Source organism: Mixophyes fleayi, chromosome 1, assembly GCF_038048845.1.
Source record: "Mixophyes fleayi isolate aMixFle1 chromosome 1, aMixFle1.hap1, whole genome shotgun sequence".
NCBI classification, from domain to species: domain Eukaryota; kingdom Metazoa; phylum Chordata; class Amphibia; order Anura; family Limnodynastidae; genus Mixophyes; species Mixophyes fleayi.
Window position 1 is genome coordinate 384,614,838 of NC_134402.1, and position 19,687 is coordinate 384,634,524.

A 19,687-nucleotide genomic window follows, 5' to 3' on the forward strand; every position below is an offset into this window, starting at 1 on the left:
TCACTGAAGAGTTTTTAAAAGTTCACGCATCCATAAATTGTAAGGGAATAATTTCTCTGCAATATTTCTCTTGCAATGTGAGATATACTGTATACCATACTTGCCTACTCTCCCAGAATTTCCAGGAGGCTGCCGCATTTTTCGGAGTCCTCCCGGACTCCCAGAAGAGTAGGCAACCTCCCGGACACTTGCGATCGCTCCAATAAGCCCAGTCCCCCACCATTTAATGCTGCAAATACCGGGGTTCTTTATAATAGGGGGCGGAGCTATGGTGATACAACGACTTCACCATACCCCCTACACTTGTCACATGACCTGTTAAGACCTGTCCTCCAGAGATCCCCGGACGACAGGTCTTAAAAGTTGGAAAGTATGCTGTAATATATGGCTGGCAATAATTGTTACATGTGAGCAATAGGTTTCTAGCAGGGGGGTTATTGATACAACAGTATATGTCTCGTGCTGATGAACTCTTTGCAGGAAAATAGAATAGTGTTCATCTGCTGTCAGAAGAATACGGTGATTGCGAGCCTTATTCCACTGCCCCATACATGTATGCGTTATTTGAAAGAATAATTAAAAAAAAACAGACACATATCAAATAAGCCAAAGTCACTGTTTTACATAACTGCAGCTAACAACGGTGCCATACTTCAGCAGCAACTAGACACTGACAAAACATTCTCTTCCAGGGAAAAATTCTGCTCATGTTTCAAAAATTAGAGGGGACATTGGGTACTAAGCAGTCTTTCATATGGGCGCCTCATGTATTATTTTCCATTTTAACAAGGTATCTGAAATAACCAATAACAGTCAAGTTTTCACATGCCCTTAAAAATCTGGGAATTAAAAATATGTTATTATTCATTCATTGTAGATATAAGTAAACCTACAAAATATACAGATTACATCATACTTGCCAACATTTAATATTTTTGTTCCGGGAGCTGCCAGTAGGAGGTGGACGTGTAGGGGGCGGGGCCCCGAAAAGCGTGTCATTTTAGCCCTGCCCCCGTGACGTAATTATGCAAATCGATTCATTTTACAGTGGGGGCGGGGCCAAACGCAGCGATTCCCGGTGAATCGCGTCGTTTGATCCGTATTCTGCCCACTTCACTAGGAGATCAGGGAGATTTCCACACTCTCTCGGGAGTCCGGGAGACTCACACGAAATGCGGGAGTATCCCGGACGTTCCGGGAGAGTTGGCAAGTATGGATTACATTTCACTGTTTTTCTGCTCTTTTAACTCAGATTAATTATACAGTACATCTCTGTCCTACAAGCTCAGATTCATTATTAAAACAATTCTGTGTAATTTGTAGCGCATTTCATTTGCATAACTAATGCACTTTATTTAACTACATAACAGACATGTTTAATATGTTGTACACTGAAATGATTACCATATGCTAAGACAGAAGTGTTATCAATGGAAACAACATAACCTTGACATTTGTAGGTACACACTCCTACATTTATTTATTAATATAAATAAACATTTTCTTTTTATAAAGTGTGAGCATATGTGGATATCTAGTTTAATATCTCATTCTCCCATGTTCCATTGGAGGGGGAGGTAAAATTTAAATGTGATGGCAGATTTATAGTGGGGATAGGGCATGTCCTAGATCAACTTTAAATTTCAGTGTTTTTATATATGTAAAGCAAAAATTACAATTTAAGTTATGTGTGTTTTGCTAATGGGAACAAAACAATTGTCCTTCTGCCTGTCTGTATAACTCAAGAAACAGGCTCCGAATACTCATGTGACATGTGGAATATATACAAGCACTGTGAAAGTAAAGCCAAGACTTACATTTGTTTATATGTACTCATTGTACAGAAAGCAAAGAGCTGGAGGCAAATGGTTAATAATTACAAGTACAAATTTATTGTTTCGAAATGTCATGGGAGTATTCTGTAATGTTCATTTCCTGTTATTTGTTTTTTTGCCATTGTTGTAGATGGAGGATTCTTAATTATACCTATTAAATCTATACAGTATATAGAAAACTGTATATAGATATACAGGGCCTGATTCACTAATAAACGTAAAGGCCAATATGTGCCGTATTTTGTGTTAAATTGCACTGCGCATACCTCGAACTAGACCATATGTCAGCGACCTCAAATACATCCAATGCCTGAGGTGCCTGAGCTTTGGTGCAAATACACTCTGATGGTGATGACAGTCGCCAGCACTAGCTAGCCGGTTCTGATTGGTTGATCAAATTCACCTCTGAAGCTGATAGTTGCTGTCTTCATTACTTCTTTATTCCTATATATTCTAAGATTTTATGTGTGTATTTTAAAGATTTTTTTAATACTTTCATTCATACGCGAGTACTGTATTTTATCAAGCATAAAGTGAATGTGTTTTTTGCTATCAAAACAAATGTTAACAAACTTTTCTTGTGCTTATGGCCTGGTTGTGTGTATGAGTATGTGGGTGTATGTATGTCTGATGTAAACAGACGTAATTCTGCAGGTGCAGAGCTGGATTCATCTGGATGGATGAGACTCAGCATATCGGCATAAATAGTTATTTTAGGTGTAAATTACACATTACACCCACAATGCGTCTAGCCCATCATCCAGACCTTACATCTTAATTAAGTCACAAGGGTAAGATGACGCTTTGTCTGTCTCTATTCCATGCAGTGGTGGAACTACAATTAGTGCACCCCACCTCCCTGCACCAGGACCCACAGTTCGCTAGTTCCGTCTCTGATTCCATGGGGCATATTCAATTAGCTTTCCGGTTTGCGGTAACGCGCGTTACCGCGAAACCTGCGCAGTATTGCCGGTAATACGGTACCGCAATAACGCAGATTTTCGTACTCAACCCTATGGGGTGCGAACGAAAATCCACATTATTGCGGTACCGTGGATTGACTTCGCGAGCCGGAAAGCTAACTGAATATGCCCCTATATGTTACATTTGCAAAATGTTTAATCTTTTATCATTGCGTATAGTTAGATGTAAATGTGCTTTCCGGTCAATCACATTCTTCCAGTACTGGAAAAAAATAATATATATTTTTTAAAACAAAAATGACAAATTAAGCTATTTATATGTGTTTTGTCAATGGTAACACCAGTTGTACTCACCCAGTCCTTCTACCGGTCTGTATGACTCAAGAAATAGGCTCTGACTACTTTTTTAGTTATTCAATTTTCTTTTATCTACTTCTTTTTATTATTTAGTATCAAATTAAATTAGAAGTATTAAATCATAAAGTATTAAACACACAGAAAGACAAACTAAAATGAAATAAAATAATAGTTAATATTAAAATATTTTGTTCACAGATTCCTTCTTTTATATATGAGCAACTTTCTCCAACTTCTGTATCTTCTGACACCTGGATTAAGATCTGGGAAGGCAGATGCGGTATATCACAGTAAGGATAATATTATGATTTATGTCAAAGAATGATAAATGTGTCAAAATGATTTATATCGCATTTTGATATCTTTATGTGAGGATTTATGTATCAGTAAAATATTATTTTTAATCCTATGTGTCTAGGGCTAAGATAAATACATGATATGCCAACAATACTCATAGTATATTGACAAGAGAGGAATAACAGCCAGGACAAGACTGTTACTTGTGTCACTGAATTTTGTGATAGGATTACAGATCATACAGAAACTTCATATGTAGTACATAAGGCATATTCAGACAGACAACATTATAAAGTGTCCCATATTGGGATCTATGTAATGAGCTAATATGTTTACACCACTATAGCAGCTCATTTGAACTAATTGGCAGTTAAAATATCAGTAATTCTCCTTACATCCAAAATTCAGTGTCAGGCGCCGTCCCACAACCTACCCGGGACGGTAGCCTGTGCTGCCTTCCAGCGCGTCTCGTTCCCTAGCGACCAGACGCATCACTTCTGGCCGCCCGGCCACCACACACAAGCGCGCATCCCGTTGCTATGCAACGGGACGCTACTCTCTCCTTTCCCTGGTGCTAGTTATGACAGCGCCACTGTACTGCTCCCCGTTGGGCCACCTAACTATTTAAGCCCCTCCTGGCCCTCCTACCTGTGCCAGAGTATCAGGTCTCTACCTGCCTCCAGCGTTCCCAGTGTTCCTGTATCCTTTGCCTGTTTCTGATATATTCCTGCCTGCCTGTGACCCTTGTGACCCAGACCGTTTCGACTACCCCTTTTGGATCTCCTTATTGTACTGCGCTTCCTAGAACGTTACCGACCCGGCTTGTCTCACCTTCCCTACGGATACTCCTTGTGTACCTTCATTGCCAGCACAGTTACCGACCCGGCTTGTCTGACAACTCTTCTCTCGTGCTTCGCTATCTGACTCGTGGAAGGACCGCGACCTGCGTGTCTCCTGCGGCTGAGTCCATACCTCCTTGCGGGGGTCCATGGTGAACACCAGGGGCACGTTAGACTCCGCACCTTCTCTCGAGTAGTGCCAACGATAGCAGGTACGCAACACATAGTCATAGTCGTGACATTTAGTAGATAAAGAAAAATGTACATTGGATACAAGTAAATCTTGTGACGACAATAACACTTGTAGTGAGGCATTATGAGAAAGAGGTATGACTAACGTTCAGGAAATATTTGCTAATGGTGAAATAAGCAATGAGATGAGAGGTTGACAGATATTTTAAGTTGTCTGAGTTAGAAGATACTGCTGTATTATATTCTAATTGCAAGATAATTGCTTTTGCCCCAAGAAATTAAGAATATAGACTTGTACACATGCATTGGTTTTTAGCATGTTCTACATATTTTGTCAAAGTACATTAAACACATTTATAACAGTGAAAGTACAAAAGTAGTTTAGGTCAAATGGATTTCTACAAACACTTTCTGACAAGCATTTACTTTGCTGTTTGTCAATTTTTACTCTGACTTTGATGGTCTAAGGTGTTAAATGAGCAGTAAAAATCAATGGAGTTCTATGGGAATGGTTCTTTAGCACTTGCTTAGGACGTCAGGAAGTGTTTGATCTGACTACATTGAATACTACCAGAAAGAGATGGATTGTTTTGCTCGTTATTAACACGGTGAATAAAATGTGATTGAAGCATAAAGTGTTGTTTTATTTCTATTGTATCTAGCTAGTGCAGTGGTCAGGGAACAGGGGTAAATTACCCCAAATGGGGTAAAAATGAAATTCCTGGGGGTAATGCTGCTGATTCACATGCTGTCAGTTGGATTGTAGACCCCTTTAAATGTGAAATTGCTGTTGTACCAGAAGAGCCTCAAGGGTTGGCAGAGGCACTTCTTGAGCTTCAATGCAACAATGAAGCACGTATTGCATTTGAAAACAAAGCAGATCTGTCATATTTTTGGATGTCAACAGCTGCAAAGGCATTCAAAATTGCACATGAGAAGGTAGTCAAAAAGTTCCTGCCTTTTGCAACAACCTACCTTTGTGAGCAAGGATTTTCCACTCTAACGAACATAAAAACAAAGCAGAGAAATCGATTGGACGCTGAAGACTGTATCCAAATTGCTCTGACATCAAAATGCCCCAATATTGATGCTCTCATATCAAAAATGAAGCAACATCATTTCTCCAAAACCTGAAGTTTTGAAGTTGAAGCTTTCAATAAAATTTTGAATTCCAATAATTAATAATATATGATTTCCTTCCTTTCAAGTCAAGGGGGTAACGTCGGCGTATCTATATATTTGGTGGTAAAAGGTAAAAAAGTTCCCTGACCCCTGAGCTAGTGCATCTTAATAATCCCAATGTGTACAAGTCTTATCAACAGAAAAAAGATATTTTAGAATGTTCATCCTTGACTTAGGCAAAGGCACTAGTCATTCAGTCAATGAAGCCTGTGGATAATTCTTGTATGCTAAATGCCTCAGTGTTTTACATGACAGAGAAATGTGTTAAATTAGCACTCTGGATACTTTGGAATTCCATGGATTATGTAGGTCTTATACATATGTCTAACTCTGATATTCTCTGCCCAGTTTCTTGTACAATTCATAGCCACTTTTGTTTTTAATCTTTTTTTAGTATTTTGTTCTACTTTAGGATATCTGAACAGCTGTTTAGCATGAGATGTGGGGACCACCTGAGAAGCACATTGGGAGCAGGAGTTGGAACTTTCCATTGAATGGGCCGCAAAGGTTTGGTAACTGCCTAGCAATGGAAATAGAATTTGAAAAGAGCACAGAGTCGGCTTCTTCTGAGCATGCGCATTAAAAAGAGGACTCTGCTCTGTGCTTTTCAGAGCCGAGTGGCAGCCTCAGGGGGTGATGTGGGGGTTATGTGAGTGTGGGGGTCTCCAGTAGGGTTTTGGAGGGGGGCACCAGCATTGCCAAGCCACCCTCATCTCTGGGCCCAGTAGCTGCCCATCCTTTGCATCCACACCAGATCCACTACTAATTAGGGCAATGACCATCCAGTCATCTGTTGAATAACATTGAGTCTTTTGGAAATTAACAAACTGTTGGTTATTTTGTTCTGTTTTATACTATTCAACCTTAATTGGTAATGTAACCTGACAAATATGGGCTATATTGATACTGACTAGGGGAGCTATTGTTTCATTGTAACCATTTACCACATATGACTTGTGATACATTTATTTATGTGTTTTCCTGATATGCAGTATACCCTTGAGCACCTCTCCCTTGTTTACATTTTTTGTTAATTTAATCATTTACATATTACCTGGGTTATGCTGGGTGATTTGTTTTCACACCATGTAATATCAATCAGTGTTTTGTTTCATGGTTCATAGCTACCTAGTTATTGTTTGTATGAATAGTGTTCCTACGTCCCAGTGTGGAATGCTGTGTTTCCCATGCGCTTATGCCCCCTTGTGTTCCCGGTTGAACGCTTAGTGACACATCTCCTGCAGGCAGAACAGTCGTGGAGATTACATGCTCACCTATGGGCAGTGGTTAGTTAATTAGTTGCTCCTCTTCCTTTATATACTGTCATTTATGTACCATTGAAACAACCTGACAAAAGGTTCTCTTGGTTTGAACCATTAGTTTTCCCTGATGTATGAGTTATCACAAGTAACTATCTTCTACAGAATATTGGAATTGCAGGCTCAACTTTTCGCTCTCTGTGTGTTAGGAACTCCAGCAGCCAATACCGCAAAACCCGGAGTCTGCTCCGAAGGTCTGGTTTTCACTGTTGCCCCTAGTGGTGGGGACAGACTTGGCCGCAGACAAACGGAAGGTCGTGAGATGGGTACTGGCTGCGGAGAACCCGGGAATGAGGAGTAATGGCAATAGTGACCTGGGCCAATTAGGGCTTAGCCCTGAGATGATTGACAGAATAGGGGCCAACCAGACAAGCTTTATTAATTAGCCCGCAGGCTAGACAATTAGCGCATGCGCCCGGCTTCAGCACTTGCCGGGGCGCAGCGCTTCACACACTCGGCGTCCGGCCATTGCCTTGACAACGGCTGGGTCGAGTAACAGGAAATGACGTCCCGGCCGTCTCCATGACGACCGGGACGCTCGTCGGCACAGGAAGAGAGTCGCAGCGGTGCCCACAGCCGCCGCGGCTCCTGACACTGTGTTTGATTTTGAAGTGATTTTTTATACTTCATGTGCATTTTTAGGTTTAGTCACAAAGCTAGTCAATTTTGATTTTCCAGTGGCAGCCCCAAGGACAAGGAAGTGGTCGTGCACCTTAAAAGGTGGTTGTAGACAAGAAGGTGCCCTTACACAAATAATGAAGCATTTGGGATCCACTTATTTTGCGGTTTGTGAATGAGCCTTATTGTCTCCTCTATCGATGGCAGTTTTAATACAATTTTAAACGATGATAACAATGTTTTTGTTTTTTGTAGAAAGGGCCCTCAAACACATGGGGCCCGATTCATTAAGGAAAGTAGAGCCAATAAAAGGAGTAACTTTGCACCTTGGCAAAACCATGTTCCATTGAATGGGGAGGTAAATTTAAAATGTGATAGCAGATTTATAGTTGGTTTGTCCAGGAGAAAACTTACTCCTTTTTTTGCCTTACTTACTTTAATGAATAAGGCCCGTAGTGAATTGTAATCTCATTGGCTGCAATATCTGACTCAAATTTCCTAGATTAGGACGGAATGAATAAAGATGCAGCTGGCCTCCAGTGCAGATGGGATCAAAACATTAAGCTTTCTGATTGCCCTGTTCCAATGATGATCAATGACCACTTGATGGCCATAGGGTTTCACCCTTTCATAGACATACATTTTTTTGATGAATAAGTTTTTTTGTATTTTACATTTTTTAGCCCACCCAAATGACTTTAGTACTGTTTGCACTAGGAATTATAAAAGTCAGTAAATAGCACTTATCCCACTGTTACTAGAAGAAGTATATACAACTGTACAAGTACATGTAACGTAAAGATCCACAAAAGAAGCCCAAGGTGGATATAGTCTATTCCCTGTTATACGCCTGGTCACCAAAGATGAAATCACAACATTCAGGTTTTATTTGGGTATATTTTACACATATAGATCAAAAGTAGTGGATCTTTCCTTCAATTCCCAAAAATATACATCTCCCATGGTGCACAATTGCTCAGGCATCTGGCAATAACAAGGTTTGGAGAAGGAGATATGAACAGAGGGGATTTATGGTAAACAGAAGGGTTGGGGTTTTTTATTTCTACTGTAATGTAACATAATGTCTAGTCCACATGGCTTAAGTCAGACATGTCCAGCTGCAAATGTTTATGTATGTGTCTTGGATGTGGATAGAATATTTACTTTTCACATTCCATTGGTATTTATACAGGTGATCCAATCAGAGAATAACCAAATCCATATGTTATTGGACACATTAATACAGATATTCTCAGCTGTATAGTGTTGTATCTATGTTTGGATAGGGCTCGTACTATATGGTTATAAGCAACATAACACATACATCATGCTTTGTTTCACTGATTGGGTCCAGATTTGTTATTCAAAATAATGCTTATTCATTCTTTCTTTATCCTGTTTGCATACTTTTATTTCAGATGTCTTTGACTTGAGTTAGTACTGTACATATGGTTAGGAACTGTCCTTTTATGAGTAATGATCTCTGATTTATTAAATCTGATATACACTTAATGGGGGATATTCAATAAAAGTGAAGAATGTAATTGTTTCCTTTCAGTGATTTTTCACTTAATTTAAGGAGTTTAATAATTCCCCTCTCTTCCCAATAATAGTGCTTTGGTGGGACCTCTGCAATTTGCCTGTATGTAGCAGAGTTGTGGTGCTCACATATAGCTATGACTTCTGCTGGACATCTTTGGCGTTGCTTGACTTTCTATTTAGCAAGGTACATTCTACAGCGCAAATGCAACTTCTGCTCTTCCACAAATGTGGCCATCTTGGAATGGAGCACCCTTGCGCCCTGTTGCAAATCGAAGCACATGGGCACTTAGTTCCAAGATAGCCGCATTTATTTAAGAGCAGAGGGATATAGTTAGGTGGAGTGCAGGGGCAAGCGCATGCGCAGCAGCTCCATTTTGGCGATGCTGTACTGTACAGCAGCCGCGGCGCTGTCAAAGAAGCGTCCGCGGCAGTGCTGTATTGTAGTATGGTAGGAGCAGTGTTTAGCGCCCGTTCGTTCGCGGAGGGGAGGGGTTTCTGGAGAACCAGAAACCCCCCCTGCGTGCGCCCCTGGAGTGAAGCTATTTCTACTGAAGTATGGAGTGTGCACACAGCTGTGACCTATTTTGTGAAGCAATGCAAGAGATTTTATTTTAAGCTAGAGATGATTGAAATTATATAAATGGCTAGAGGGGGTACATTTTCAGGGGCATTTAGTGCACTACTTGGCCATTTCTACTCCACAAAAGGACCTTAATGCACAAAATTGCTATCTGTAATTAAGACAGCCCCCATGCACACTGAGCTGTTTAAACTTTTATTACAGACCCCTGTCCTTGGAACAATGGGGCAATGTAGTTGCCACTGCACAGGTCCCAATCAGCTTTAATACATCAGTCCCCACAAACCCTAATTGTGTGGCTGGTAGCCTCTGTGAGGGAGGACACACTGGCTTTTACAGCCTTAGAGGCATCATCCCTTCACTGATCAGCCTGTGGCTGCTTTTACCTCTACGGCATCTTAGTGTTCCTGTTATAGTGGAAACCACCCCCATGCTGTCTTGTTTAAGCAGTAGAGGCCTTGTGCAATTAGAATAAGAACTGGGGTCACAGGGAGTGAGAGTGGTAATTCTCTGTAGTACACCAGGTGGCTCCAAGCAATATAATAAAACACAAACAGAACTGACACATGTAGTGAAAACAGTGCTGCTGCCCCTTCACTCTCATGATTTACTTAAGTAATGTATAAAGCTAAACTGATCAGTATGGAAGGAAAAAGGTTTTCTTATTTAATTTAAAAAGTGTGAGACTAAACTTTAATATAAAGTTTACACTTTTGTTCCTTTAAATATTATTCTGGAGAGGTGGCGGGCACCTTGAAGTAAGCTGGGCCGACCAATTGGGCTCACTGGCGCAAATCCAAGGTGTTTTGAGATGTGCATTGAGTGCACTTAGTTATGACTCTCAGACACTCTCAGCAGGGCCTGATCAACCACTAGGCTGATCAGGCTGCAGCCTGGGGCGCTGAGTCCTGGGGGGCGCAGCGCGGAACACTGACAAGCTGTTTTTTTTTTTTCCTGTTTGTTTTTCTTCAAGTGCCAGTGATCGGCTTCTTTCTCCTCTAATGGGGCCGCCCCTGGTCTCAAAGGGGCGGTCCCGCATGTTCCTGTGCCCAATCACGCAGCTAACAGCATCCGACGCTGTTAGCTGCCCTATCAGTGTATTGCTTAGTGTGGTCACGTGAGATCTCACATCTCACGTGACCACACTAATCACACAGAGCGCGCCCGCAGCTAACAGCATCGGATGCTGTTAGCTGCGTGTGAAGATGATAGAAGCGCCGGCGTCTGGTCAGAGGAAAACAGAAGACAGCAAGGTAAGTGCTTGTTAAATGTCAGGGGGTTGACACATCGGATGTGGAGAGGGGGGAGATGACTGGGGGGGATCTTATAAATTGGATATGGGGGGATTAATGATCTGCTAGTATGGATTGGATAGGGGGAATTAATGGAGGGAAAATGGTGAGGTAATGAACTGGCTGGAGGGGGGGGGGCTTATGAATTGGATGGGGGGATTAATGAAATGGCTAGAGGGGGGGATTAATGAAGTGAAAATGGGGATTAATGAACTGGCTAGAGTGGGGGATTAATGAAGTGAAAATTGGGATTAATGAACTGGCTAGAGGGGGGGATTAATGAAGTGAAAATGGAGATTAATGAACTGGCTAGAGGGGGGGTATTATGAATTGGATAGAGGGGGCATATGAATTGAATGGGGGAGTTAATGAAATGGCTAGAGCGGGGGGATTAATGAAGTGAAAATGGGGATTAATGAACTGGCTAGAGGGGGGGCTTATGAATTGGATAGGGGGGCATATCAATTGGATGGGGGGTGTTAATGAACTGGCTAGAGGGGGGGGATTAATGAAGTGAAAATGGGGAGGTATGGAACTGGCTACGGGGGGGGGTTAGTGAATTGGATAGGTGGGGTCATAAACTGTCTGGTGCGGGTTGATAATAATGACAGGGGGGATGAATTGGTGGAGAGGTGATGAAATAGCTTGTAGGGGGAAGGATCTCTGTATTGTGTGGCGGTGATGTTGATGCTGACTGTGGTTTCAGCAGTCACTAGAATACTAAATACTAGATAGACAGGGCTGGTAGATGTTACTATAGGAGTGTAAATAATTTTCATATATTTTATTGTCTGTCTGTACTAGGGGGTTGTTTTGTATCATTCAGGGTTTGTTAAAATTTTGCACTATAATACAATTTTTGCAATATTTTTTGCAATTTTTTTTAAATACAGGGCTCCCAAGTTTCCAGAAGCCAACGGACAACACCCCAAGAACATGCAAAAGAGAACACCAGGTAGTCTACACTGCAAGATCAGGTAAGAGAGGACGTGCATAATGAAGTGTGTTTTATGTATTAATGTTTTACAATTTTATTTACAGATATATATCTATATATATATATATATATATATATATATATATATATATGTATATATATATATATATATATATATATATATAACAAATTTATTTACACACACACACTGGGAGGGGGGGGGAACTAGTGTAGTAGCCTGGGGCGGCTGTGACCCTTAATCAGGCGCTGACTCTCAGGCTCTCAATTAGAGAATCTGTGTCAGATCTCCCCTGCTAATGAACAGGCCCGGCGCTCCCATTAGGCAAGGTTAGGCACTTGCCTAGGGCACCGGGCTCTGGGGGGCGCCTGGAGGGCGCCACAGAATACTAAATGACTTTAAAACTGTGCGGCGACCGCTGACCATACTTGTCACGGCCGCCGCACAGCATTCAGATGCACGGGGAGGGGGGAAGAGGCTATTTTTTCACCACCACCGCCTCTCTGCTCCGTCTCCTCCCCTCCACTTACTAGTGTCAGTGAGTGGAGGGGAGGAGACGGGGCAGAGAGGCGGCGGTGGTGAGACAAGGTAAGGAGAGACGGGGTGAGGGGGAGGGGGGAGGAGGGAGGAGGGCGGCGATTCTTGCAGGGGGGGTGCCAATTTTTTTTTTGGGGGGGGGGCGCCGCTTTTTTAAAAATGCCTAGGGCGCCATGGACCCTAGCACCGGCCTTGCTAATGAGAGAGACAAGCTTTTTTAAAATGCAAGTGATAAGTGGAAACTGAGGGAAGACATACCCCAAGTGAATGGTCCATGGAACTGTCAGAACATCTATTCCCTCTGTCCTTGGAGCTTTGTGCCGAGAGAAGAGCCTGGGAACTTTGACATTTCTGCTTGTCTGCCATAATGTCCACTTGAGTAAGTTTTAATCTTTCCATCAGTAGCTGGAACATCTCCTGTTGAAGAAATCATTCTCCTGGGAGAATCTGTTTTCAACTGATATAATTACTACATACAACACTGAGAGTGACTTCAGATTTATCTCTGCCCAAGACATGACTCTTACTACTACTATCATCATAGTTCTGCTTTTGGTATCTCCAAGATGACTTATGAAGGCTTCCACTGTTCGACTTTCCAAGAATATTCTGTGACACTTCCCTTTTAGATGAAGATGAAAGTTCTTTCCACACTGCTTTCATTTCCAAAACACTTACGTGAAGGCTATTCTCACTTTGTGGTCACTTTGTTACCATGTGCCTTGTGCCATTTGTCCCTGAAGGTGGGCTCCCCAGCATGTGACACTGGCATCTGTCATGAGTATCATCCGTTCTGGCTCCAAGAGGAATACTCCTCTTACCTATAATAATTTTGGGCTTTGGCACAGCTGAAAGTCTTCCTGGTAGCTTTTGATAGGGTGATGGTACGATTCAGAGTAGTGTGACTGTGATCAGGGCCACCATCAGAAATCATTCCCCTGCGATCATGTGATCTGGCTGTCACAGGCAGATCACATGATCGCAGGGGAATGATTCCTCCACCCCTGCGATCGCATTCTGGTGCCTGGCTGTCACGGTGACAGCCAGGCTGAGGACAGAGTAGCGGAGACCAGCGGACTGCAAGACAGCGGGCCCCTAGGTAAGTATGTGTTGTGCTGTTGTACCGGGCCCCCTGGTGAGCCCGGGCCTGGTACAACAGTACCCCCTATACCCCCCTGATGGTGGTCCTGACTGTGATCCCACTTTTTTAGAAGTTCCAACAGGAGATCTTGCATGTGCCACCTTGCCAAAGGAATGATATTTATGTTGGAGGAAAACATCCCCAATAATTATTTTAACCTTCTTTTTGACATTTGATGATTAGTTTGCAGCTGACATGCCAGGGACTGGATCTTTATACACCTCCTTTCTGACAGAGACACTTTGTTGTTTGTTTTTCGATCAATAGTTTTTTACTAAAGGTTGTATGTTTAAGGGGATACAGAAAGCAAAAAAAAAGGGGAGCAGGACAGGAGACTCCGAAGGGGTGGGGGGGGTACAGAGTACTGTATTGATTACAATACAATACATGTTATAGCAATAAGCAATCAGTGAAGCATGGCTAAAGGCAAGTATGTCGGCCTACTGAGGTGGCGAGTTGTGAGGAGTCTGTTGTCATAGGTGGTTCAGGCCATCCATCACATACTCGTGCCAGGGTAACCACTTCAGTGGTGAGAAGGCTGCGGTGGAGTATGGCATCCCCGGTGTCTCCATCTTGTTGCTAATCTGGACATTAGAGTCTATTTTCTATATGGGCAGCACAGTGTCTAAGTGGTTAGCACTTCTGCCTCACAGCACTGTGGTCATGAGTTCAATTCCCAACCATGGCCTTATCTGTGTGGAGTTTGTATGTTCTCCCCGTGTTTGCGTGGGTTTCCTCCGGGTGCTCCATTTTCCTCCCACACTCCAAAAACATACTGGTAGGTTAATTGGCTGCTATCAAAATTGACACTAGTCTCTCTCTCTCTCTGTCTGTCTGTGTATGTATGTTAGAGAATTTAGAATGTAAGCTCCAATGGGGCAGAGACTGTTGGGAGGGAGTTCTCTGTACAGCGCTGCGAAAATCAGCGGCGCTATATAAATAAATGGTGATGATGATGATGTAGGGGGAAAAAAAGCAAAAATATATGATTTTAGCAAAAACAAATAGGAGTTTTAGAAAAAATTAAAATAATAATAATCAGGATCCAAAACTAAAACCACAACCAAAACACAAAGTTAATCCAGATCCAAAACCAGAACATGGGGGTCAGTGAACATCTCTAATATAAATGATCAAATATTAGAATTGACATTTTTAAACTTTCATAAGCCCCTGGAAATCATGCCTCACTTAAAAGCTATAAAAGTTAATAGTTAATATTTTCCTACTAAAAAAAAACAATATCCCAGCAGGAACCCATTGCTTTAAGTCTTGAAGTAACTCCACTTGATGATGTGGCTTGGTGTGAGATATGTATTGTGAGAGCCAAGAAATCCACAGGATTAGTCTCCAAGTTTGTTGGAGAACAGAATCTGCAGAAAGAAATGGGAAAAAAAAATCTTGCCTGACAAATTGCTATTGTCTATGCCTGGAATGAGAATGTCCTGCTATGAAGAAATGTGTGAGATCAGTTTAAAGGGAGATCTACTAAAGGTCAGTTTGTAAAAACAGTGATACAAATTTTTATTTTTTAGTGATTTAAAGGTCAATTGGCTAAATCACCAAATCCATTAAAGGCCAAACCTCTTGTTTTTTAGACCCCCTGAAAAAAATCCCCAGACATTGCTCCAAATCACTGCAATCACCCATTTCTCAGTGTTAAGCATAGGTTAGGTGGAATCTATGAATTTATAAATCGATTGATTTGGTAAATTACTGTGGAAATCACCAAATCAATATTTGTACAGTCTGTTGAAGTCAGCATATTGGATAAAGTCATTTCAATTAAAACCTAGCAAACTTGGTTGTCTTTGTTTGAAAAGATGCGTACGGTACGCTACGGCGTGAAAGGGCACGCTACGGCGTGGAAGGGCGTACGCAGCTGCAACACGTGGCAACAACAGTATTTAGTCTTTTACATACATTCGCACAAACACGCACACTTGTAAAATAGTACACATTAATGGTAGTTGCAACACATAGTCATTCATGTCGAAATATAGTAGTATTTATATGTAATATTATAAGTTATAGGCATATCAGTAAAACATATGGTACTCGTTGAAGGAATCTAGTCATGTGTGGTATCATACTAATCCTCTTCGCATTCGCAACTGTCCGGTTCACTCTGCGAAGGAATCGCAGAGTGCATACGCAAGTTATTAATGTTAAGGAATTATGGACTATTATGATTAGTAATCTTGGCGGGAAGATCAGAGCTCATCCCCTGGAGAGATGACCCCCTCCTTTGGATTCCTGAGCTTAAACTAGCCTATGATCTGCAACCCCCTGGACCCTCCTGATGCCTGGACCAATAGAAGCAAGCCACACCTTTGCATTGTTTTACTGTATCTCTGTTTGCATATAAGCAGCAGCTCCTCATCCAGAGTTCAGTCACCTAGACCACAGACTTCAGGACTGAATGACTGTTCACTGGAACCAGAGCGCCTGCGAAAAGTAACGGTTGTACTTACTATTATTTCGCTAAGATATATATACTGCTACTTTTTGAGAATAAATCTTTGTGCGTTGGAAACACAAATCGAGATTCGACAATCGTTATTGGATAGCGACAAAACGCTCATAACAAGTCACTCGAGATTGCTTGTAAACCAGTCAGATAAAGAAAAAACTTATGCATGTACAGGTATTAAAATGAATGGGTTCTTTAGCATGAATGGAAAAAGCTCTGGTTATAAATAAATGCATAAATAAATGGGTAACATTTTCCACTCCTCACCCAAATCCTCTGCCAGCCTGAATGATATATCTGTGCTGCTCTTCACTCTAATAAGGAAACCACGAAAAAACAGCCCCAGTCGCTCAGAGCAGGTCTGGTCCCGGCTGCGTAAGACAGTGTGCTCCCTTCATGGAGACCATCAATTCTGCTCTTAAAAGCTCCAGACTGACTCATGGGGTCCCTAAGAACTGTCCATTATACCAAAAGAGTACAAAGTAATCACGCCATCAATTTTTAAAACAACTTTAATTGTATAAAAGACTTCCCCACACCATCATTCACTGCTTTATTAAATATAAAATAAAATATATTTGGCAGGGACAGCAAAGCCATCTCAGCTCGGTATCAGAGACAAACAGGAGAGAGCAAGCAACCTCCAGAAAGAACATGACAGAGAGGATGATAAACACTTGAACAGAAAGGAAACATACTAGACGTAAAATAGTAGAGGGAGTGTTAGGTTGACGAAATAAGTTGACACACAAAAGTGGTCACACAAACAGGCAGAGCAGAAAACCAATGGCCATAGGCAGGGCCACAGGTATTACACAAGAGCACAGACAAGGCAGAAAACCAAAGTTTACAGAAGGACAAAGATAACCAGTTAGAACCTAGGACTGGACTAGCTATGTGTCAAGCATAAGGCCTTGGAGGAAATGCTGACATGTAGGGTGAGAGCATTTTGGGGACTTGAGGAATCTTGTAATAATTAAATACCAAGGTCTTGTAGATACCAGAGAAAAGGAAAAGCAGTGAGAACAAAGGTTAGTAACACCAGACAGAATAGCTCAGAGATATAAAGGAAATAGACCCAATAAAGAGGTCCTGGTTCTAAATCTCAGCAGGTTCTGGCTGAATATTATTTATACTCTGCAGTATTGTTAAGATGCATAATCGTTATATAACATCTACTTACCTTTATAGCGGGACATAAAACCATTTTTGTCAGCTCATCCTGACAAGGCAGGTGAAAGACCCACATTGGCCATAGTTATCTTCTTTTGTCCATGATAAGCTCCCTTGAGGAGCAGAGATTTTAAAGACTTGTCTGTCCTTTTGATTTATAGATCACAGACAATGTCATCACGGAAGATTTTGTTTTTTCCTCTGCACCCTATAGCTTCATCCTTGTCTCTGAAGATGTCCTCATTAGAAGAATGGGGCAAGAATAAAGAAAGCACCAATCATGTAGTCAATGTAAGCCAAATAAAGGTCACTGCTACCGAGCTCCCTGTAAAACATTCTCTCTTTACCCTCTCTCTTTGCCACACGTAAACACACAGACTGCAGTATACACATGCTTATGTACACTAAAAGGTCACAGCAGAAAGCATCACATTTTTATTCTATTAATAAAACAACTCTTAACAGTATAATCATTTATATAAATATTTATTTTCATACATATGTCTATATATATATATATATATATATATATATATATATATATATATATATATATATATATCTTCATCTACACAGTTGTTCTGTAATAGTTACTGGCACACAAACGTGTAATTTTTAAACCAAAAATAATGCCATGTCAATCATCACTATCAGTCGACTTTTACACCTGCCCTGTAGTGGGTGCAAAAGATACGTCTGAACGTAAACGTACTTTCGGCAAACACAGGACTTGAATCAGCTGCTTCTGCGCGGGAAAGTTGTTACTGTACATGGGCTACATTAGTGCACCCCTTCTCTCTGCCGTTTCGACTTTCAAGTCATAGGGGCATATTCAATTGTCCGGATTCCCCGCCGCGTTAAAACTACTACCTTTATTCTAGTAATAGTTAGCTGGATTTCAGCTCGCGGCTCAGCTCGCTGCGAGCTGAAATCCAGCGGGAAAACTACCGTAAGAAAGTTTTTTCCTGCGCACTATTACCGTTATTACGGTAATAGTGCATGGAGAGCGAGATTTTTGGCGTTTCCGCCGACAATTGAATATGCCCCATAGACAGTCATAAGTGTCAGTTGCATGCGGACATTGGTGTAAGGTCTATTTCTGGGCATACACAGAGCTATTTCACGCAAGATACGCAACGCGAACGGATGTACGTCCGAACAAGAATCAGGCATCCTATGCGCACACCTATGCTGTTAAGAAAGAGAACTGAAGAGCAGTAAAGAAATTCTGCATTCAAAAAAAAGAAAGAATGTTGATAGCACAGAATAATAAATCTATATATCAGCACATCTAAGTATTCTAAGTGTTTAAATAATGCAAATTATGATATATTAATCGAAAAGTTAAAACACCTGCTATATTCGTACAGTTTCCCCATCAAATAATGAATTTATACAACAGCAATCAAACTTATTTTTCCCACAGCCAGTGTAATGCAGACATATATTGCCTTAAACAAATGAGTAAAATGAGCTACCAAATTTAGTAATGAGATGACAGAGATTACTGATACATTTATAACTTAAGTAAATTTAACATTATTATTTTTATTAAAGGGTCTAAGGCAAGGGGAAAGTGATACAGAAAATAGAAGAGGAGGGGCGAGGGGGTACATAGCAGGGAGCAGACAATTCAATGTACACCAAGTAATATAAGTGATTATCTAAAGTAGAGAGCCACGAGGGCATGTGGAAGAACCTGAAGCAGACTCGGAACTTAAGTAAAGTCTCCGATTGTTCATCTGGACCCAAGTGTAATTAATAGCAAGATAAAATCATTTTACATACAGAGAAGAAAAGGCTTTGCACAAAGTACAAAAGACTGGCAATTTTAATAATATAAGAAACGAATAATAATGCCAACTTCAGTAACTGGCTTCTCATACTTTATGTATTTTCCTGTGAATAGAAAAATTAAAATTGTATTACTTGGTACTACATTCATTTGATATATTTGACATCAAATATTGATGTTAAAGGGTGTGTCAAATGAGTACAAGTACTCACATGTAATGGCAACTTAGGCTGCGTGATCGTAGGTAGGGTTGTATAAAGCTCCAGAGATTCTGTTCACAGCTTTTCGAATTTTCGGCTCATAATTAGTGAATTGCTGCAAAATTCTTTACCAAAATGCCGCTGGCAAGTTACAATCTGTTTTGTTTCGTCAGGTCCCAGCTCTGTAAAACCACTTCCTATCAGACACCTGAGTGAGCAGCACAACATAGTGAGTAAAAGATAGGGAGAGTGCTTAAAATCTAAAATGTAAGAGGTTTTTTTCATATCAATATATGAAATATTAGGATTGTGTCCTGAACATGTGTGATATGCAGTTCTTCTGTTCTACCAGAGGGGCTGCTGTTCTGGACTTTGTGCACCTTACCCATGGAGTTTGTACCTGTGACGGGTTAATCCTCTCCCACACCTGATCAAC